This window comes from Ambystoma mexicanum, chromosome 10 (genome assembly GCF_040938575.1).
Source record: "Ambystoma mexicanum isolate Mex_15411 chromosome 10, UKY_AmexF1_1, whole genome shotgun sequence".
NCBI classification, from domain to species: Eukaryota; Metazoa; Chordata; class Amphibia; order Caudata; family Ambystomatidae; genus Ambystoma; species Ambystoma mexicanum.
Window position 1 is genome coordinate 672,978,894 of NC_090932.1, and position 23,276 is coordinate 673,002,169.

The window sequence follows — 23,276 nt, forward strand, 5'->3', positions numbered from 1 at the left end:
AGAATGTAGATATGAGAACAGTTATTCCGAATGGTGTCATAGTATCTCTGTGTTCTAGTTGAGTGGTGGTGTAAGGGAGAGAGTAAGCGTGGGGTGTGGTATGATGTATGCTCTTCCAAATGTTCCCTGCATTCCAAAGCATATTATGTATGTCACGCAATTCAGCATACTCATCTGCTCTACAAATCCATCCGCTCCAAGCGTTCGTCCGCTCCCCACACTCATCAGCTCCGTACACTCGTCCGCTCCCCAGACTCTTCAGCACCACATACATTCTTACGCTCCATATACACTCATTCGCTCTACATACACTTGTTTGTTCCACATACTTGTCTGTTCCACACACTCGTCCGCTCCACATACACTTGTTCGCTTCACACATTCGTCCGCTCTATACGTTTGTCCAGTCCACATCCTCATACAGTTTACACAATCGTCCAGTCTACACACTCGTCCAGTCTACACACTCGTCCAGTTTAGACACTCGTCCAGTTTAGACACTCGTTCAGTCCACAACACTCATCCGGTCCACCCACTTGTCGGCACAACATACTACTCACCGGCTTGACAATACTACTCGTCTGCTCTGCGTGTCCATCTGTTCCAGACACTCATCCGCTCTGTGTATTTGTCCGCTCCACACATTCCTCTGTTCCACACACTCATCCGCACCACACATTCATCCGCATCACACACTCGTCCGCTCCACATATTCTTCCGCACCAAACACTCATCCGCTCCACACACACATCCGCTCCACATACTTACCCACACCACACAGTCACCTATTCGCACCATCATCCGCTCCATCAGCTCATCCGTGCCACACATACGTTCGCTCCATGTATTCGTCCGTTCCAGAACACTCATCCGTTCTCCACACTCATCCGCTCTCCACACTCATCCGTTCTCCACACACATCCTCTCTCCACACACATCCTCTCTCCACACATATCCGCTCTCCACACACATCCACTCTCCACACACATCCGCTCTCCACACTCGTCCGCTCTCACACTCATCCGCTCTCCACACTCGTCTGCTCTCACACTCATCCGCTCTCCACCCTCATCTGTTTTCCACACGCAACTGCATCCTACGCTTCTGCGTTCTCCACACAGATCCGCTCTCCACACACATCCGCTCTCCACACACATCCGCTCTCCACACACATCCGCTCTCCATGCTACTCCATGCTCCTCTGCTCTCCATGCTCCTCTGCTCTCCATGCTCCTCCGCTCTCCACGCTCCTCCGCTCTCTACGCTCCTCCGCTCTCTACGCTCGTCTGCCCTCCATGCTCATCTGCCCTCCATGCTCATCTGCCACCCACGCTCATCCGCTCTCCACACTCATCCGCTCTCCACACTCATCCGCTCTCCACACTCATCCGCTCTCCACACTCATACGTTTCCAGAGTCAATCGCTCTCCATACCCATCAGCTCTCCACACTCATCCGCTCTCCATACTCATCCGCTTTCCACGCTCATCCGCTCTCCACGCGCATCCGCTCTCCACGCTCATCCGCCTTCCACGCTCGTCCTCCCTACATGCTCGTTCACTCTTACACGTTCGTCTGGTCAAACGTCCATCCAGTCTATACGTTTGTCCGTTCGGATTAGTCGACTGTTCTACGCCCTCCTGTGTTCTGTTCGCTTTTCTGTTTTCGCGTTCTAGTCAACTCTACACATACTCATCAACTCTACACGCTCATCCACTCTCCACACGCAACCACTCTGCATACTCATTGGCTCTAGTATGTTCATCTATTTCCTCTGATCTCTATATTCATTTGATCTTTCTAGTCGTCTATTCTACCACTCTCGCACCCTTCCACTCAGTGTGTTCATCTGTTCTATACGCTTCATCCATTCTAGATATTTTATCAATGTCATTCGTTACGTTCCCTCCTCATTCATTATGACCATTTCATCGATTCAGATCTCCTAGTTTCCCAATGATTTATTCCTATTATCCACTTCACTGTTTTGATTTACATTACTCGTTTAGTACTGTTTGTCTTTATAGTTTACATTCGATTTTATTTAGTTGTAGATTTCTTACTTTAGGTCGATTGCTGGGTCGGTGTTATTGTGAAGAAGCTAGTTTGGAACTGGTTAGTTTTAGGGGGAAAGCTAGGTTTTTAGTAGTTTGCGGAAGGCCGTTAAGTCTTCAGTTAGGCGGATGTGGGGTGGGAGCGAGTTCCATAGGGTTGGGGCCAGGGCTGAGAATGATGATCCGCCTAACCTGGCTGAGTTTGTCTTAGGAATTACTAGGAGGCCGGCTGAGCTTGATCTTAGGTGGGAGTGGGGTGATAAGGTCTTAGCTTGTCTTGAAGATATTGCGGTCCAGTTTTGTGCAGTGCTCGATAGGAGAGGCATAAGGTTTTGAAAGCCACCCTACGGGCTACTGGAAGCCATTGCAGTGTCTTAAGGGCTGGGGATACGTGATCTCTTGGACCGAGCTCAAGTAGCATTTTGGCTGCCGCGTTTTGTGCTCTTTGGAGTTTGTTTAGTTGGTAGGCATGAATTCCGAGGTATAGGGGGTTTCCGTAGTCCAGTCTTGATATGACGATTGATTGGACCGCGGAGACTCTGTTGGGAAATGAGAGGTATGGAAGGATGTGCCTAAGGTTTTTGAGGTGGTAGTGGCAGGATTTTGAAACCACAGGCCTCAAATACATGGAGGGAAGGTGCAGTCCCCGTAGCATGAAGCACAGAGATGGTGTTCACAGCCAAGGACAAGGTTGCATGGAAAATTCCTGATTCATGAGGCGGTGGGCCACATGCGAGATACAGAATAAAATCCTCATAAATGTAGACAGAAAGGCTCACTTTTGTGGTCCTCGCACACGTGACCAGCAGAGCCGAACAATGGTTATTTACTGATGGTGGGAAGAGGAGCTATTCCCAGCGAAGCAGACAAGACTGATACATGCGCTGTCCACTAGAAACTGCAACCTGCAAGCACTCTCTCAAGCTAGGTGATAACACCAGTGGCAACAATGGGGACACATAGTCTTTCTCATTAACTTGAAAAGGTACACCGAGCGCTGTGAACTAAACAGGGTCCCCGGCCTGAGGGGACCGACCCAGCCAAACCACACACTCAGATCATGGGTTGCTGTAGAATATTGCATGGGCCAATGGTCTTTGTGTGACCCAGCAACAAAGTAATAGATAGTTTTGGGGCTAGCCACAAGCGGAGCCACCTGACATGGGAAGATCAGTGAGAATACAGATGTATATGGGTTCTATATGTAGTATGTCTGAGCTAACCAGTAGGGGGATCCCGTAGGTTTTTGGGGATGTTGTTAATGTTTTCATGTCACTGCAATACAAAACTGGGTAATACAGGCTCAGACGCTGAGATTGCCGTAGATTTGTGGTTTCCTGTATGATCCCGGTCTATTGGCAAATTAAAGGCAGTATACCTTGCCCCATGGCTTAGTCCTCCGTTATTGCTAGGGGGAAGGTTTTGGATGGGCCCTAGATACTCTGCTAACTTGTGATATTTTTGATACAAACACCCTCTGTCCTCTGGCATACTATTACAAAGTGGTAGCAGAGGATGGTTTGCTACAATCGATTGGCACAAAGCCGTCTCGTCCCGTCACAATGCCTGGAGGGCTGTGAGGTGACCCACAGAGACCGAGAGATACATGGGAGGTGTACACCATGAAGATGTCCTCAGGTGCCGCCTTGGAGAAATTCCTGCCTGCTGTCCATGGGAGACCCAGCATACCAGAAGTGCGGAGTGGCAAGTTGAGGGAGAGCGGTGGCCGAGCAATGCCAGCTGATCACAGGGTGTAGAGTTTAGAGGAGAAGGGAGGACACCTAAGGGAAGGGGGTATGGATATCAGATGCAGCAAGGCCCAGAGGGGTTTTCAGGGGGCTATCAGAGACTCGGGAGGATAGCTCAGGGGCAACATGCTCACCTTGGAAGCAAGATGACATGGAGCAACACAGGTTCGATCGCCGGGTCCGTGCTTAGAATCCTCTGGGTATTAAGCACAATATAAATAACCTATCATATCAATGGGAGGACCACCCCAGTGTTGGGTGTGCAGACAGATAGGGCATATTTCTCAAGTGTGTAGAAGCAGGGAAATGGTGGAATGCAACACCAGCCCACATATCAAGGAGAACAGACTAACTGTTATGCTGAAGCCCAAACACAGCGACAAGTGCACATCACAGATGTGCACCCACACAAGCATACCAGACTATGACGCAGACACCCCATATGTCGGGGCCCACACAATCATAGTCACTGGCACCCAGATGCAAAGTAACATGCTTTCACTGCGACATAGCAGAATGACTGGACACTGACATGCGCAGATTCAATGGGAGTAGCTCCTATTCAGAATTTGGGAAGGTGGACTGTGGTGGGGAGCAACCTATTCACAGGGAATGGAATGTTATTGTACCCACAATAGGACAGCCCACAGACGGACCTGATGTGTTCTATCCTATCGATTACACCCAACCTGGCAGAGGAACCACCTATGGGTTTATTATTTATAGGGCGCCCTAAACCCTTAGGTAGCTGGGCGCACACCATGACAGGAATACTTAAAGAACAGTTACAGTTTGCTTAGTTACAGGTATATACAGGTACAGAGGATATTTCCAGGCAGAGTAACACAGTTACAACAGTTAATGGACGAGAGGCAGGACATGAGAATAGGCATCTAAGGTCATGGGCCTAGTGGTCATTGTGGCATAGCCAGGTGCGGGTGTTGCATCTAAAACTGTCATACAACTGGTCCCTTCTTAGCTCAACTGGTAGGTGACAAGAATTTATCCTTCCTTGTAGACACAGGGCCAACTATGTCCTGTGTCAGGTAGGGAAGGCATCCAATGTCAGGCAACGCAATGAAGGCACAGGGATTTTTGGGGGACAACGGAATTGGTTCCTTTTACAGACGATCTTACACTTTCTATAGAGGAGCACGACTTAGCTCTACCATTATTGTATTCCCAACAGACACCAGTGAAAATAATGGGAAGGGACATCATGAGTACATTTAACATGGCCATCTCATTCACTATAGCAAGGGATAGAGTATTACACAGCTGGGATTCACCTTTTGAATGTAAGGGAGATTATTCAGGCTTATTGTGGATGCACGGTACAGAGAGGGGTGCCAGAACATTTGGAGCTATTCCAAATAGAAGTGGAACATGGCTCTCACGGATTCAGGCGAAACTATGGCATCTTCCCAATGAGTAAATATTCAGACCAGAACTACCATTAGATGAGCCACAAGGGATGGTGGTCTTGCTAGAACGTGTGCAAGTGATAGTGGGAGAAGATAGAATAACATTGCATGGGACAGATGACAACAGACAAGCTTGGAGGGCAGTATTTGCAGTGGAAGAAGGTTACAGGTTGACTACCTTGACCAATGAAGAACTGTTGCAGGACAATCCTTCAGATCACAAAATGGTACTCGACATTAGCATCACATACTAGGTGAAGATACACTACAGGGAAGTACCACTGAGAATGGCGATGATGCTGCAAGCACTGCCGCCATTTAGCAAGAAAGACATGGCAAAGGTCCCCAGTATCCTATGGACCACAAGTCTCTGTCATGTGGGGCTCCTGAAGGGGATGGGGCAGTAAAGATAAAGGTCAAACCAGGAGACGTTTTACTGAGAGCAAGGCAATATCCCCCATCAAGGGAGGCAGATGAGGGCATCTACAAGACAATTGCGGCCCTAGTTAAATAAGGCATTCTGGTACCATCAGAATCACAATGCAATACTGTGGTGTGCCCTGTGCCCTATGAAAAAGGAAACGGGGGGTGTTTCATAGAGGATTTACGTCCTTTGAACCAGTTTGTCAAGGCAGAATTTTATTTAGATCCAAATCCGGCGACAGTTTTGTGCAGCATTCCTGCGGAAGCTACCCACTTCACAGTTATAGACTTGAATAATCCTTTCTTCTCTATACCACTTTACCCAGACTCACAAAATTTGACTTAATTTCGATATAGAAATAAGAAGTGGAAACATAGTAGGTTCCCACAAGGATACTTTGAGTCCCCTTCCATATTCAATAGGGTCCTTCAAATTGACTTAGGCAATGTACAATTAGAAAGTGTCATTATACAGTACCTAGATGACATTTTGATCTGCAGCAAATCAGAAATGCAGTGCAGAAATGTCTCAGTGCGCATGTTGATCGTACTGGCAGAAAAGGGGTACAAGATAGACAAAGCAAAATTACAGTACTGCCAGAAAGACGTGTTATACATTGGACAGTTGATATTGCAGGAGGGGTGAAAAGTGACACCAGAAAGGGCAGAGGCAATTCTCAAAACACCAAAGCACATGACTATGAGACAAATGCAGCAGTTTTTAGATCTCCGCAATTATTGTAGAGCATGGGTATTCGATTACAGCACATACACAAGGTCTCTTTTAAGCTCACTGAAGGAAGCCCAAAGAGGGGAGGATACATTACAGTGGACAGAAGAAATGACCGGTGCATTTGAGGAGATGAAGACAGCAATATGCACAGCTCCAGTGTTACGGATCCCAGACTATCAAGACAAATTGTATTTGTTCTCACACTCCAATAGAGTAGTAATGACTGCAGTGCTCACACAGAAAACCACAATGGGTCACAAACCATTAGCTTGCTACAGAGGAAAACTAGATCTAGTAATGAGAGGACACTACTCTTGTGAGCCGGCACTGGCTACTGCCGCATTTGCAGTAGAGAAGTCAGCAAGTATTACCATGGGTTTCAGCACCACTCTCTTTGCAGAACATGCTCTCTTCGCAATACTAGAACAGCCCAAGAGCACACTAACCACATAAAGGGGGCTTCAGGATATGAGATACAATTATCCAATTCAGCTATAAAGATAGTGAGATGCCGAGCTGTGAACCTGGCGACATTTGTCGACGAGGCAATAAAGGAGGGAGACTATGTACACGATTGTACCACAAACTTAGAAAGCTGCAACGATATTCTGAGAGTGAGGGAGAAGCCACTTGAGGGGAAGAAGTACTTTATATTGACATTTCATCGACAATAAACCAGACCACGGGAGAAAGACATACGGGGACGGCAGTAGTGAGGCTAAGAGTGGATGGGACAAGTGAGGTGGTAGTAAGCACACGCTTACCATCACATTTGTCAGCACAGGCTGCAGAACTAGTGGCTCTTATCCTGGCATTGGATCAGAGCACAGACCAGAAAGTGAGAGTGTATTCGGATTCAGCCTATGTGATGTCTACAGGACACTCTGGACTGGCACGCTGGCTGAGGAGGTGTTGCTGACGTGTTGATGGCACGCCGGTACAGCACGTGCTCTTATTGGGTAGAATGATAGAGGTGCTTCGATTTCCAATAGGCACAGCGGTCGCAATGTGACAGTGAAACACGATCGGGGAGGATCCCGTCTCCAGAGGCAATGAAGCAAAAGAACACAGAAGCAAAGTGGGCAGCATATTTCGAGGGCATCCTAGACATGGATACCCCATCCCGAGTGTGTAATTAAGCACAAACTATGGTACTGAAAGAAGGGTACAATGCATTACTAGTGACACAAATAATGGCATTTCAAAGGAATGCACCAAAGGAGTAAAAGGAGACATTGGTGAAAAGGGGGTGTTCCATATCCCCCTCAGATGCTCTATGGCGACATGAAAACACATGTAAATTAGTGATGCAATTACCAATGTTACACACAGCACTGACAGACCTACACCATCCTACCCATCAGAGACGTTTTTATGGGAGGGCAAAAGGGGCAGTTGCCCGGCCCCCACCTTGGAGGGGGCCCCACAAGGCTGCCTGATCTGAAGAAGTAAGATTCCATTGTTCACCAGACTTAAATAGCACACGTCAGGGTATTTGATGGCATGCTGCTGAGGCTAAACCTATTGCCTTTCTGTTTTGACAAGTACAGTCTGCCTTGACCAATTCATTATGTAATGCTTTCTGTGGTCACTGTGATATACATAGTATTTGTGTTCCTTATGGTACAACTCCTGTAGCATTCTTTCCTTCCTGAGGGAATTATGCTGATCATGTGCAATAGCCAAGGTTGAAATGCATATTGATATATTGAGTGCCACAATGGTTCAGAAGTTAGCTTAATGTGTTAAGCACTCATTGCAGAGATATGTGTTCATATGCAAGATTAGAATAGCACATTCCTGTAAGGTTGCCTGAGCCTTTCCTATGTTTGAAGTTTATAAACCTGCCTGCATATGTACTTGGGTTTGCAACACAACAGGGGCTATTATCAGCAATGTACCTGCACCAAATAGGAGTTGCTATAAAAACTAACATGTCATCTGTATGATGAAGGTTTAGAAATTGGTTTGTTCAGATGGTGTGTTGTAAAACCTAGGCAATCCCCTCCAATGATGAGCATAACAATGTAGACCAAGTGGTGAATAAGTATCCAAATTCAAGACTGTGGAACCAAAGCGTTCATGCTTGTGTCGTGGCTTTGCTAGCAGACGATATGGTGATCATGGTCAAATCATGTAATATCTCTTACATTACTGTGCTGTCTTTTGTGATGTTTGCCTTCTCGCATGCTAGTGGCATTGTTTAGCCCATTACCAGTGGCCGAAGTGTATGAAAAGAAATAGTGGAACTATGTTCACTGCTGGCCTGCCCTCAACAAACCCCATCGCCAAGCTGCGTCCCACGTGCAATATAACCCCACAACCAAATGTGCCTGCTGTTTAAGTGAACGTTCAGTACACTGCAGTGCAAGCTTCAACTTCTTCCTACACTTCCATTCCAGAATGGTTTATTTTTAAAATAAAAGTATAGGAACAGTAAACCTTAATTTAATGAAAAAGTAGAGGAACAGCGCTCCTACTCACTTCGACCACTGGTCATTAGTTGATCTTTTTTCTTATGTAGGCCACTTGAGTGGAAGGAGTGGTAGACAGAAGAGAACTGACCAGATGTTGCAGGACTCGGGCAAGCATATTTTAAGGTCTGCTCGTTTCACACAAAAAAAGTCAAAGATTTTTCTGCACTTTTATAAATTACAATTTTACAAATCAGTGTTTTGGAAGTATTTAATGCTTTAAAATACAAAAGACAACCCCAGATTACATATGTTAAATCACATCAGGTGGTATGCTGGTACTTATAAACTTCCCTTTATGATGGAGAGAATGAAGCTAGAATCATTCCCATTTTGCGTAACACCCTTCTATAATATTTAGTTCGTAAAAATGGTCATGTTTGGTAATGTGATTTGTGTACTTTCCAAGTCAGTTTTATAAAATAAGATTAATTTAGTTCATGTTAAGAACTGGAAAAGAAAGTGTTCAAATGCAGAAATTGTGGTGTTGGCGCACATCACAGCTTCACCCCTTAACCAATGTTTGATGCTTGGCATCTAATTTAATCTTGTATTGCCTAAGCTCTCAAAATTGCCAGTCCCTAAACCTTTCAGAATTGAGAGCCCTACAGAGTGATTTCCTTTTCAGGATATGATCTTCAAAAAAGCTGCACTCATGGTTTCACTGGCTACAGTGTTGCTTACACTATAACAGTGAGCATTGATAAACTGCACATTACAGGCACATGTTCCTTTGGACTCTAATGACAACACTATTTGAAACAAATGTTCCACTTCTAATCTCAGTCTGTCTGGATACAGACACCATCCTGGTAGCTTCTAGTCTGCATCCACTATGCATGCTACAGTATGTGTAGCTTTCTTCTTCCTTCCAATTGGTCTCCTCTATCAATGCTTGAACACTTTTGGATTCTGTAAGGCAGATAATGATAGTTCACTATTCTGTGTTACATGTACCTTTTACATACGGTCCTGCATTAATAATACAGGCTGCATACCTTCCTGGATGTTATTGATTCAAAGTCTCCTGTGTCTATACTAGAACAGAAGTAAGCTCTTCGGAGACTGCTAATGTTGGCCTTCAAATGCTACTTGTTTATCATTCTGATTAGAGCAAGCCAGTAGAGGGTAAGTGGACTTAAAGGGAGTAAACATGCTTATTTTGAATCACTTCATTTCTTTGGTTTGGTGGAGGGGGGCCCCAAAGATGTCCGTGCCCAGGGCCCCAAAAGTGCTTAAAATGGCCCTGCTACCCATATGGGAAAGATGTTCTTGCTGCTCACATTGGAGAAGATTGGTTTTGTCCCAACCTGGCAGAAGATGTGGCAGAGTTCATGACCAATTGCATTGTCTGCAGGCGCTTCACAGCACGCCATGCCTTGAGGGTAGTGAGAGGAGCCATACCTCTTCCACTGGGTCCATTCCAACACCTTCAGGTTGACTATGTTGACATGCTGCAAGTATGCCAGGTATACCACTACATGATAGTAGTTGTGTGCCCATTTTCCTGATGGATCAACGCAGGTTCCTGTTCCCAACCTGATGCCCTTAAAATGGCAAAATTGTTGGTTAGAGAAATGTTCCCAAGATGGGGCGTGTGTGATGTCCTGCGGTCTGACAACGGGCCTCACTTCACCAACGAGATGTTTCAACATATTGCAACCTTGCTAGGGATGCCAGATGCCTCAGGGTTAGGTGCACTTTACAAATGTCTAAATAAATAAATAAAACACAAATTCTCCTGTGCTTATCACCTGCAAGCGAACAGGATGTACAAGTGGCTCAACAGCTGCTTAAGGAAACCGTTGCCAAAATAAAAGTAATCCTGAGTAAAAGTTGGCTCCGCTGTTTGCCTTTAGCACTGTTTGCCTTGAGCAACAAACCAGGGTCTGACCACCACTTAACATCACACAAGGTGGTAACTTGGCAGCACATGCCACTTCCCCTGGCTCCTCCCACTAGGGCTTTAACGGATGTAGATTCTGTTTCCAAAATTTTGGGGAAGGAAGTGTATAATTTCACTGCTGCCTTGATGGCAAGTACATCTTTTATTTCTCGCCAACTGCAGGCACAACGGGTGAGGCCCAAAAAGGATGAGGAAGATAACAATACAGAGATCAGTGAAAATCGCAGCAAGACAGCACAACTTTACCCAGGGGACTCGGTTTTATTACGTAACTTTATCCGGACCTGGTACAAACCCAGGTTCACAGGACTGCACATCGTTGAAGAAGTAGTTTTTAGGGCAGTAAAAATTAGAGAGAAGAAGGCCTGGAACTTCCTTGGGGACGTGAAGCTCTGTCCAGCAGCGGCCTCTCCTAGCAGTGACAAGGAGGGGGCCAACATCATGAAAGAAGAAGAATAAGAAGATTAGCAAAGATTATTACAGCCCAGCAGGGACCAACCAATGATTAAACATGTGAGAGAGATAGGGAGAGGACTTCCTATACATCCAGAGTGAAGGCACACTGTCTGTTGTATTTTTCTTTTCTTTTTTTCCTTCTGTATACATAAGTATTCATTGTGAAAGTAGCGACTATGATTTCTTTCATGTCCCATGATCCCCCAGGACCCTCACCCCATGAACTATCAGGGCTAATTTGTCCTTTTGTTAGAAGGTCCGAACGAGCAAGAAGACCACTTCCCAGTTTATTTGTTTGTGCTTTCCGAATCCACTTGGCCCAAACATACCCACGACTTCGGCGAAGGAGTCCCTCAGTAATTGAGATACTCTCTGATCCTGGAATGCGTATTGTGTGGGGACGATTATTTTTCATCACGCTCGCACAATATTATGCCCGCAGAGCTTCAGCTAATACGTATTAACAACATAATAACGCATTTCTAGCAAATTACAGGTTGTTCATCATTACATCTGGAGCAACACAAGATTCCGAAAGGAGAGTATGTTATGAAGGACATTATTAAAAGTGTGCTAATGATGATTTGTGTTCTTTTTTCTCTCTCCATCTTTACCCTCATTTTTTGGTGAATGTCATTTGTTATAGAAGAACACGCTGTGACACCTACTAACGCAACCCCATTTCGGGCTGGTATGGCTGCCATGTCAGGTCGGGTGATAAACACTGCCGAAGTAGTAAAGAGAGGTAGGCGCATTGACGATATATATGTAGGATGGGGTTGATTCCTATCTAACTGATACAGCTCGAGTATCTAATAACAAGCACATGACTAAAGTAGGCAATCAAACCCCTGGATAGAGCTGCTATGTCTGCTCTCTCATCCCCTATTTCATGAGTGCCTCCAGAACGTTTGTGGCAAGTGAAATCTCAGCAGCACGAGGGAAGTGCCCTATGTACCTAACAATGTGTAACGCAAGAGGAAGGTTCCAAGGGAAGACAGCAATATTAAGGTGGATGCCGAAGACGACTTTCCCCTATGAAGACAGCTATATAAAAATGCTAGACAATAATGGAGAATTACTTACTGGAAAAAGGACCAAGCTATAGAAGACATAACTGAAGGCCCACAAAAGGGAGAGACAAGTACCATAACATTAAAGGGATTGCCCTGTCCCACGAGGGGACCAGCAGAAATAGGGAGAGAACCAGGATGCAGGGAAAGACTTATAGAGGAGCAGCTGCATGCCTCTGCAGGATCTCCCACCCCCCTAGCTCCTATATGTTGGAAGTCTGAGACTGTGCCATGTTTGACACCAGCAGTTGTGCCAATACCAACGCAAATCTTTGAAAAAAGGTATCCACTGAGGAAACCCTATCAAATGTATCCCAGAATAGAGATGACAATCTGAGGGACGAACTCCCTGAAGGAATATGAAAAGGAGCAAAAGAGAGAGGCTAGTGACATCACAAGAGACAAGAGTGACGTCCTGAGAATACTGGAAGAGAATGCATAGACCTTACAGAATCTGATGACGAAGTTAAGAAACGAGTAAACTTTCATATGTGGAGAGAAGATTGCACGTGTGCAAAGTGCTACAGAAAATCAACCGTTCAATAATTGTACAGACCCTGAAACGCAAGTAATCATAGAAGCTGGCTATATGTAGGGAATAGACTGCAGGCAAAGCTGCCATTGTTTAGAAACTGGACATCAGTGTCATGAATTTTAGTAAGCCAGTACCCATGGAGAGGAAAGGTTGAGAATTGTTTCTGAGCTTACATGCTGCTAAGTGAACCGAATACTCCAGACATGGCACAATCGTGCCAACCAATTGTAGAGGGCTGTATAAAGAAGGGCCTTATAGTTTGAGAACCAATGATAAATGTGTACTTAATAGTGTTGGAGATGACATGTTTTAGAGGTAGGCATAAGTTGTCCACCTGACAGTAGGGCAGCCAATCACAATCTTAGTCCTTATAGAAAGTATACTTAGATGTTCCCCTTGAACCAATTATAATTGCTTGTAATAATTAATAATTTAGCATTTATATAGCGCTAATAAACCCTCAGGTATCTGAGCGCTGCTTGTTATTACCCACGGTGTGTGGTGCTCATTTATCGACCTCGGAAGGATGAAAGGCTGAGTTTGGCCCTGCCGGAATTCAAACCTGCATCAGCAGGGTCTGCACAGATGTCAAAGTGGGCACTCTACTCGCTGTGCTATCAGACCGGCTAAGGTTTTTTTAATTTGCCACGTAGGATCATGTCGCCTCTGACGTACTTTTAGTATAAAGTCAATGTTTAATGAGAAAATTGACAAGAGCTGAGCAAACATCCGTTGATGTTCATTTTAACATCCCTGTTTTAGATAATTCTTAATAAAACAGCAATCTTTGCCATCTTACTGAGTTGGTTTGATTATTTGGACTCTGAGTTCTTCTGTGAACCCATCCATTGCATGCACGCTACAAAAGAACCATAAGTTCAGACTTCAGGTGTTTGTTTATGGTAAAGTGTACACAGCTGAAGGATGAAAGAAGGAGTGGTGGGGAGCAAGGCACATACGCTACCAACAGTAGTCCAACTCTAGGCTGGACTACTGCAACAGCCTCTTTGTAAATCTGCCTACCTCTACTCTCCGCCCTCTGCAACTCATCCAAAACAGGACTGCAAGACTTGTCCTTGGCCTCAAGCACAGGGATTGTATCGCTCCAGGACTGATATCCCTGCACTGGTTCCCAGTGGCTGCGAGGATTAAGTTCAAAACCCTCTGCATTGTCCACAAGGCCTTCTGGGGGCTGGGGGCTCCATACCTTCAACTCTCTCTTCGTAAATTTCTTCCTTCTCGAGCTCTTCGCTCATCTGCATCCAACTCCTTCAGGGTCAGTCGCTTCTCCAAGCATTGAGTTGGTGGTAGATCTCTCTCTTCGGCTGCGCCTCCATCTGGAACAGTCTCCCTGCCTCTCTGAAACTTGAGGAGCATCATCTCCAGTTCCGGAAGCACCTCAAGACCTTCCTCTTTGCTTCTGCTTTCTCTCTTCCTCTCCCCTGCTGAACTACTGGCTGAAACCGAAACTGCACTGGTCACCTGGCTACCCTCTGATCTCGGGCCCAGGTCCCCTCACCGCCAGTTGCACTCCTGCACTGCCCCCCCCTGGCAAACCTTGCACTTGGGTGCTGTTTTGTGTATCCCTATAGTCCCTTACCAGAACTTGACACTTGATGTCTGCACTTACCCTTGCACTTGCCACCAGCTGAACATACTTTTTATTTATTCATTTTTATTTATATTTACTGTTGATCCCATGTACTGCACTGCCCCCTCCCACTTCCCCTCGCACTTTTCCATTGCCCCCTCCCTTGCACTTGTGAGATCTCAATGTTACCTGGCCTAGTAAGATTGTTGTCTCTGTCTTCCTTCTGTTCTCCCTCCCTTGCCTCTCTGCGCCGCGCCTTGAAACACTTGTGTATAGGTGCGTTATAAATGCCATAGCATATCATATCATAACAGTTGCAGTTTGTGCAGTACAAGAAGAGAATGCCAAATGCCTAATAGAATGGGAAGTAAGTGTGAAGCTACTAATATGAGTAGAGAATGAGGCTGGGCCCACGCCCATAGTACCACTCAAAGGAGCAGCATTATGTTTCCAGAACAATGGTGCAGTAAAGGTTGGTGAAAACAAGGAATGCAAGCAGACAATAAAAGCCCCAGGCATGAAAGTAGGAACAGCGGTATTAATGGGTCATTAATAGGCCTGGGGATCCAAGGCGTATGAGAAGTTACCACCAAACTGGGGAGGGGTGTGCTCACTGGTGCACATCAACACACCAGCACTAGTGGTACCACAGAAGGACATCAAAATGGATGGGTTTCCTAAAATGGACTCGAACAGAAGGTAGAAGAGATCTGTAGAGGTAACAAGGGTGAAAAGAGGAAAACTGATGAAACTATACAGCATCAACAATGGAGGACTCTCTAGATGAGATACCACCCGAGCATAGGTTGTTCAGCAGGACGAAAATGTTCTTCGTTTCTATTCTTCCTGCAGTACAGACCAACACAAACACAAAATGGCTCCAGATCACAAGGTGGGAGCTGATGCAGACAATAAACTGGACCGTTACGGGCTTAAATGCTACAAAAGAAGAGCTCTGAGCAGTATGTTTAATGGGTCTCCAGAATAGATATGTTCTGGACCTACTGACAGCCAGGGAGGCAGGAGTGTTTTCCAAATTCGAGTCTTCGTGCTGAACCTTCATTCCAGCAAATGACGAAGACAACGGGACACTCACTGAAGCATTTACCATATTCTCACAAATGCATGCGAAAATGGAAGCAAAAACAAACGATGCAGGAAAAGATGAAGGCTCGCGATCATACATCTTCCCATAGATGGCCAATGGACTGAAAGTAATACTTGCAGAATTAGTACTAGTGATGCTGATGTTCTGCGTCATCAGAATATGCATCAAATAATGTAGAAAAACGACCAAAAAGACTATAGGCATGAAAGTACTGTAGAAACGGCTTCCGAAGATGAGAAGATAATAGAAGCTCGATATACCCTCAGAGCACAGATAACAGGTTGTCCTCTGTTCCCGAATGGAGTAGTGTTCGATGACCATGATGACTCCAGAGACTATTGGGGAAAATGGGTTTGGTGCGACCCTGGAGGAGATTGCAGTTATGTGGCATGGAGTTTGGATGACCATACAAGATTTTATGGACACCTAGGGGGAGTGACAAAGATTTGGCTCCCGGAGTTGAAGGTGAACAAGTGTGGAGAAGTGGTCGACAAGTCGACCAGATGGGGGACTGAAGAGGGGTCCCTGGAATGCCTGGAATGGCCCTCATGTCCCCTATGTGAATGTCCACCCAAAGAATGAGAAATGAAAGATGCAACTCTTTCAGCCAATCACCAGGAGAGCCAGTGTATCTCACATATGCAGATATTCTCTCAGACAACCCTTTAAACCTTATCCAATTGATGGCTTCAGAGAGATAGGTGCCTCATCGATGGATCAGGTTGACTGATAGCAAGGTTCAGCCATGATGACATCACTAGTGACAACACGACATAGCAGCGTTAGTCACAAAGCAAATTTGCATTCCTGCATAAAGATACGCAAACACACACATGTATACACAAAGAACATGCTTACACCATCTATAGATAGAGGGCAGATACATGTACACACTATCAAGAGCTTTTCTTTTCTTTAGCCAAATGCAGAAACGCAAGAAAGCCAAACATACGTGGACCGAGCTTGCAACCACTTTACTGCAACTAACCATAATGAGCTACAGGGACATATAAGGAACCGTGGCTAACCTCTAAGAAGATATTAGAATGCATAGGGAAACCATAGAATGTATGTAGTGAATACACATGAAACCACAGGCCTCTAATACATGGAGGGAAAAGTTCAGTCCCTGCAGCACAAAGCACAGAGATGGTGTTTGTGGACAAGGGTAGGTGGAAGATTCCTGAATCCAGAGGCGGTGAGCCACCTGCAAAATACAGAATGAAATCCTCATAATTGTAGACAGAAAGGCTAAGTTGTGTGCTCCTCGCACACGTGATTCAGCAGAGCCGGGCAATGGCTATTTACTCATGGTGAGAAGAGGAGCTGTTCCCAGCGAAGCAGACAAGATTGATACATGCGTTGTCCACCAAAAACTGTAACCTGCAGGCATTCTCTTGGGCTAGGTGATCAGACCAGCGGCAACAATGGGGACACATAGTCTTTCTCACTACATTGAAAAGGTATACTGAGCGCTGTAAACAAAACAGGGTCCCAGGCCTGGGAGGACCCATTCAGCCAATCCAGACGCTCGGATCATGGGGTGGTGTAGAATGTTGCATGGGCCAATGGTCTTCGTGCGACCCTGCAACAAAGTAATAGATAGTTTTCAGGGAAGCCTCAGACGATGCCACCTGACATGGGAAGACCAGTGAGAATCCAGATGTATATGGGTTCTTTAGGTAGTATGCCCGAGCTAGCCAATACAGGGTTCCAGTAGGATTTTGGGGATAGTGTTAATGTTTGCATGTCACCGCAATACAAAAATGGGTGACACAGGCTCAGATGCTGAGATTGCCGGAGACTTGTGGTTTCCTTTATGATCCCTGTCGTTGGGAGAATAAAAGACAGTATAACTTGCCCCATGGCTCAGTCCTCCGTTATTGCGGCGGTAATGTTTCTAGATGGGCCGTAGATACTCTGTTAACTTGTGATATTGTGGATACGATCGCCCCCCATCCTCTGGCACACTATCACAAGTGAATATGCTTTTCTCTCCTAAATGGTTTTTGTTGCAGGTTTAAGTGTAAGCAAGTCACTGTTTATTTCGTCCACAAACTGAGCAGTATTTTTGACCCGTATGCATCCCACTCCCTTTTTTACCTCCCCCTTTGAGTTTATGTCCTTTCTTCAAATTCTAAATGACATTCGACCCTTTGTATTCACTTCTTTCACATGATACCACTTTTGCTTATTAAGTTTCTGTGTTGTTGGTAATATTCAGTACATTGATACCCTCTGTCAAAGTAGCTGTGTTCATCATCTCCAAGCAGTGTGTTGGATATGGATGTAGCACTGCTGCCATGGCCTCTTCTTGCCGGGTCAGGGTTGGTGTGCGTGTGTGTGTATGTGTGTGCACTTGCAAACAGTGGCAGGTGTAGTATAGCACCCTCAATGGCCCCCTGTATTTCTTTTACATTAAGACTCACTGTGATGAAATGACTACTGCTCTGCAAAGTACAGGGACGATTAATAGCTGAACCAGCCCCACAGTACTCCTAAATCAGCAGTGACTCCAATCATAAAGGTAAAACTGACACAGCCGATGGGTAAATCTCCTCCTTTTGGCATAACATGGGCCATGGGCAGGTTACACTCTAGGAGGGGTGCGAAGTAAAAACAGTAGCAACCCAAACAGTAATAGTACAAAACCTCAAAATAAAAGAATATCTAATCAAGATTCTATAAATATATATATATACTTTAATAAAGCAATCAAGAATACATGAATCCAACTAATTAGAAAAACACCAACTAAAACCCACTAATGTGGAAACAACACAGAAAATCAAAAACTTGTATGTAACAGCACTGTGGGTACTTGAGCAGGAGTAAACAGGCAACCAGTTGCAGCTATGTCCCTTAAAATTAAAAGGTACAACAATGGAGGCTTTTGAGTCACTTTGCTCGCAAAGGTTGGACCAGGGGACAAGGCATCCAACAGTACATTGTTCTTGATCTTGGGTGGATCGACAGCATTGAATTGGACTTCTCTGACTGGTCCGTGAGGTTGAACCAGGTTTGAGATGCGACGACTCGCGTTGATCCAGACAGCGAGTCGGCTTCAAGACTTGTCTGTGTGTGGTTCAATGTGGCATTCGAGGCATTGCAGTTCAAAGAGTCCAACAGGTTCAGATCAGTGGTTTGAGTTGATGTTTGAGTTTGGTTGGAGTGAGGTCCCGGTGGTTCGATGTGGTTCTCGAACTAGCAGCGAGTCAAAGGTATCTGCAAAGATGAGCTTGTGTTTGTGCCGAAGCAGCAGTTCAAATATGCAGAATTGAGCCTAAAGCGGTAACAGAGGTCCTGCGTCAATTTGAAGCAAGGCATTGATCACAGTTGAATCAATTTGAAAATGGTTAGAAGCCACAAATATTGGACTTCTAAGGGTGCTGTGAGTTCCATTCCAGGGTCTCTAGGACAATGTGAGTCGTGCTTGCTCAGCCTTCTCAGCTCAAGGAGTCTGGCTGGCACCTACAGAAGTTCCTTCACCTCCAGTGAGGAACATGGTTCCAGTGCAGCTGGCAGAGTGCAGGCCTTAGTCCATAGATTACCCCCAATGTTCCCTGGGTATGGTTAGGGGACAGAGCTCTCCTCTGCCTTGGATGCACCTGTCTTCACCATCAGAGATCCAGGGATGTCTTCTTTGTGGGACAGAATCAAGGAAGAAATGGGAGACAGACAGAAGCGAGCTTTCCGGATGGGGTTCAATCCCTGTCACTGTAACAAGTGACCATTGCATTCTTGCACCATACCCAATGTGCCGTGTTCTTGTCTGTCTTTTCACTCTCATGTCCTTCTCTCCTCTAGCACAATGATGCCTTTCTGGTGACAGTGCCCTTTACAAATGGAGGTAACATAACATAACATCCCTAGGACTTTCCATACACAAAACCTGTACTGACTCTCTGACCGCACCAGGTGGGATCAGACCATACCTTCAAAAAGAATGGCCCAGCCACTGCAGGCGGCATTAGGGGGCCATTGGATAACATGGCGGAGGACCCCGGGGTTGGTCAGGGAACAGGTATGACCTGGGGAAAGTGTCACCAAAGGATCCCAAAAGCCTGCAAACAGGCAGAGCCCCCAGATTGGCCCGGACAGCTGAACAAGGGGGCAAGCATGGGCAAAATACATCATATGGGAACAGGTTTCAATAGGGAGAGGGTGGCAGGCCCTTTATCTCACCATTTCTGCCTTTTTGGAAAAGATCCACCCACCACACCCTAACTATACAATTTGCCTTACCGCTATGACTAACATATGCTTTTTGGTCTCAGAATGGCGGTCACACACAATCAAGCAGGCACAGGATGGCCTAAACAAGCATTGGCAATGCCAACAGTTTGGGTTTCTGTGTTGGCATGGGAAAGACACTTGCCAAGCAGAGCCAGGGTGGGATTAACTACTCATTGTTGGTAGCAGGTGCACAATTACCTGGGTGGGCATCAACTAGCAGTGCCTGGTAAAAGCTTAAAACGGATGCACAAGCCATAGATGTTGACTTTTCCAATGCTTGTTTTCAACCAGTCTTCAGTGAAAGACAGGCAGAATAAAATCGTATAAAAGCTTATCAAATCAAGTGACTGAAGGCAGGTCTGATAAGACAAGGTGCTCACAACTCCAATTAAATCAGGAACTCTCAGAAGAATGCTTTGAACAAACATTGACCGGCACTTTCAATGCAAAGCCTGATGGTTAGGCTTGGATAAAGTGAGCTCAAAGAGTTGCCATGAGGAGGTGTTTGGGGTGGGCAGAGACAGAAATGGCTATGGGGATTATCATGGCTATGGGCAGGCAATGGTTGGGCACATAACCAAACCAGACCTATCGACTGTGTGTCCCTCCTCATATGTTATTCCTCTGTGCGCCTCCTCATATGCCATTCCTTCTTATCTGTACTCCAATGCAATAGTTTTGGCTTATAGGTGTCACAAGCGACACCCAATAGTCCAAACTAAAAATGAGACAATGTTGTGTAGAAAGATATTCAAACGGGTTATAAAAGACTGTTAATGCGTCTTAAAGTTTGCCCTAGTACAGAAGCCCCACTGTTCACACGCCCAACTTGTTTCAATCCCTCCAAACTATGTGATCTTCCTCAGGGACAATATTGGCAGAATAAAGGGATGTGTACAATGAAGAACACCACGGGTGAAAAATCAGAAAGAAAATCTAGTCGCCAACCAATCATTGAAGCTAGTTAATTTAGTAATTAAAAAAGAATAAATAGTTTTCTTTCACTAACCTCATCCCATGAGGATTAGTCCACGTAGTACAGGAGGTAGAAACATTCTGCAGATATTCCTTCTCTTATTGCCCGAGTATAAACAATGGGCCTCATTACAACTCAGGCGGTAAGGGGTTTACGCCGGCGTAAACAGCGCCGACCCTTACCGCCTGAGTACGAGGTCCCTTAGCGCCATGGAGGTTTTAACACTTGCTTTTAGCAGGTGTTAAAATCCATGGCGCTAAGGGACCATGGAGTTAATTACGCCACCGTAATTTACGGTGGCTTAATTAACGCCTTCCCCTATGGGGCAAAATGGGAATGGGGAAGGGTAAATGGGAAAATGGGCCAAGGTTGGAATGGGGCGGTAAATCCGCCAACCACCATGGCGTAAACGTAGTTTACGCCATGGTGGTAAAGTCACGGCCCAGGCGGTAACTTACCGCCTGGGTCGTAATAGATCCGGCACGAAACAAGGGCTGAGTATTCATTAGCAGAGGCCCGATTAGTTGTGTGAGTGTATAGATACTGAAAAATGGAAAAGAAGAGGGGTTTTATCCCTACCACAATGTTAAGGTGTGCTTTCTACAACTCGCAAAGTGTGTAGGCAGAGAATGGGACAAAGACTGCAGAGCAATTATATATGGGGTAGTAGAGGCTACTAAAAAGACGTCCCGTTTCTGAGCTCGTCAGGTGCAAGGTCGCAAACCGATTGAACTTACCATGGTTGACGATTACACAGAGCATCCTCGCGTAGTAGGATGTCAGTGGGTTAGGTGTAACCCCCATCTTGCAACGCAGCGGCTAAAGTAACCCTGGGTGAGAACTCGGCACTAGGAGTCCGCAATAGTAAGATGGCGCTGGTGCAGAAAAAGCAATACATCAGACCTCAAGGTGAGGGCTTTGCCAGAGGTCATTTGTAAATGAAACAAGCACTGGCAAAACCAATAGCTTTGGCTGTTGCAGGTGTACACTGCACTTTGTATTTCTAGACAAAAGGCAGCGAGGGAAGATGTGGAGGAGGATGCAGAGGCAAGAGAACGAGAGAGCGAGGGAGAGGAGGATGGAAGTAAGGACGAGCAAGAGGAGGTGAGAGCGAGGGAGCCCGAGAGCAGGATGGTAAGAGTGAGAGTGTGAGAGGAAGTGGGAGAGAGGAAGTGGGAGAGCAATGGAAGATGTGGAGGAGGATGCAGAGGCAAGAGAACGAGAGAGCGAGGGAGAGGAGAGTGGAAGTAAGGACGAGCAAGAGGAGGTGCGAGCGAGAGAGCCTGAGAGCAGGATGGTAAGAGTGAGAGTGTGAGAGGAAGGTTGAGAGAGGAAGTGGGAGAGCAATGGAAGATGTGGAGGAGGATGCAGAGGCAAGAGAACGAGAGAGAGAGGGAGAGGAGGATGGAAGTAAGGATGAGCAAGAGGAGGTGCGAGCGAGAGAGCCTGAGAGCAGGATGGTAAGAGTGAGAGTGTGAGAGGAAGTGGGAGAGAGGAAGTGGGAGAGCAATGGAAGATGTGGAGGAGGATGCAGAGGCAAGAGAACGAGAGAGAGAGGGAGAGGAGGATGGAAGTAAGGATGAGCAAGAGGAGGTGCGAGCGAGAGAGCCTGAGAGCAGGATGGTAAGAGTGAGAGTGTGAGAGGAAGTGGGAGAGAGGAAGTGGGAGAGCAATGGAAGATGTGGAGGAGGATGCAGAGGCAAGAGAACGAGAGAGAGAGGGAGAGGAGGATGGAAGTAAGGATGAGCAAGAGGAGGTGCGAGCGAGAGAGCCTGAGAGCAGGATGGTAAGAGTGAGAGTGTGAGAGGAAGTGTGAGAGAGGAAGTGGGAGAGCAATGGAAGAGAGGATGAGGATGCGCGTGTGGTTGCTAGGGGGAGGATGAGAGTGTGAGGGTGTGAGAGTCAAGAGGAGAAAGGAACGGGGAAAGAGTGTATAAGGAGAGTGAGAGTGTGCAAGGAGAGTGAGAATTAGAGAGCACGAGCGGAATGAAAAAGGAGGGAGAAAGCGGGAGAGAAAGAGTAAATGGCAAAACACTGCTCAAAGAAGAAACAAAAACTGTCACAAAAATATATGCCAGCATCACTTCGAAAATACAGTCGCAATAATTTGGGAAGGGAAATAAGATTAATAAAAGCACATATAAGCAAAATACGAGATAGAAAATAATGCTTAGCTGGACAGTGACGTGTGTTATTTGGAACACACCCAGGCTGTCTGGGACAAGGAAGAAAAATGAGATACATACATGCTAAGATTTCCCAATGCATCCAGGAGATGCCCATCCAATCCTGGCTTTAACTTTGCATTCTGGGACGTGTAGTCCTGGGTTCCCCATTATAAAATGCAAAGAATTACCCCTTGTTTGCAAAGGGATGAACCTTTCCTGCACTCCTCAAGGGTCAGTGCCCTTCTTATCTTCTTTCTTATTTGTAAAATAATATTTTCGGAATTCAAGCGTAATCCTTTGTATTGTCATTCACAATATTCAAATCTTAATTATTTCAGTTTCAGAAATCCAAAATACGTATTTCTACACAC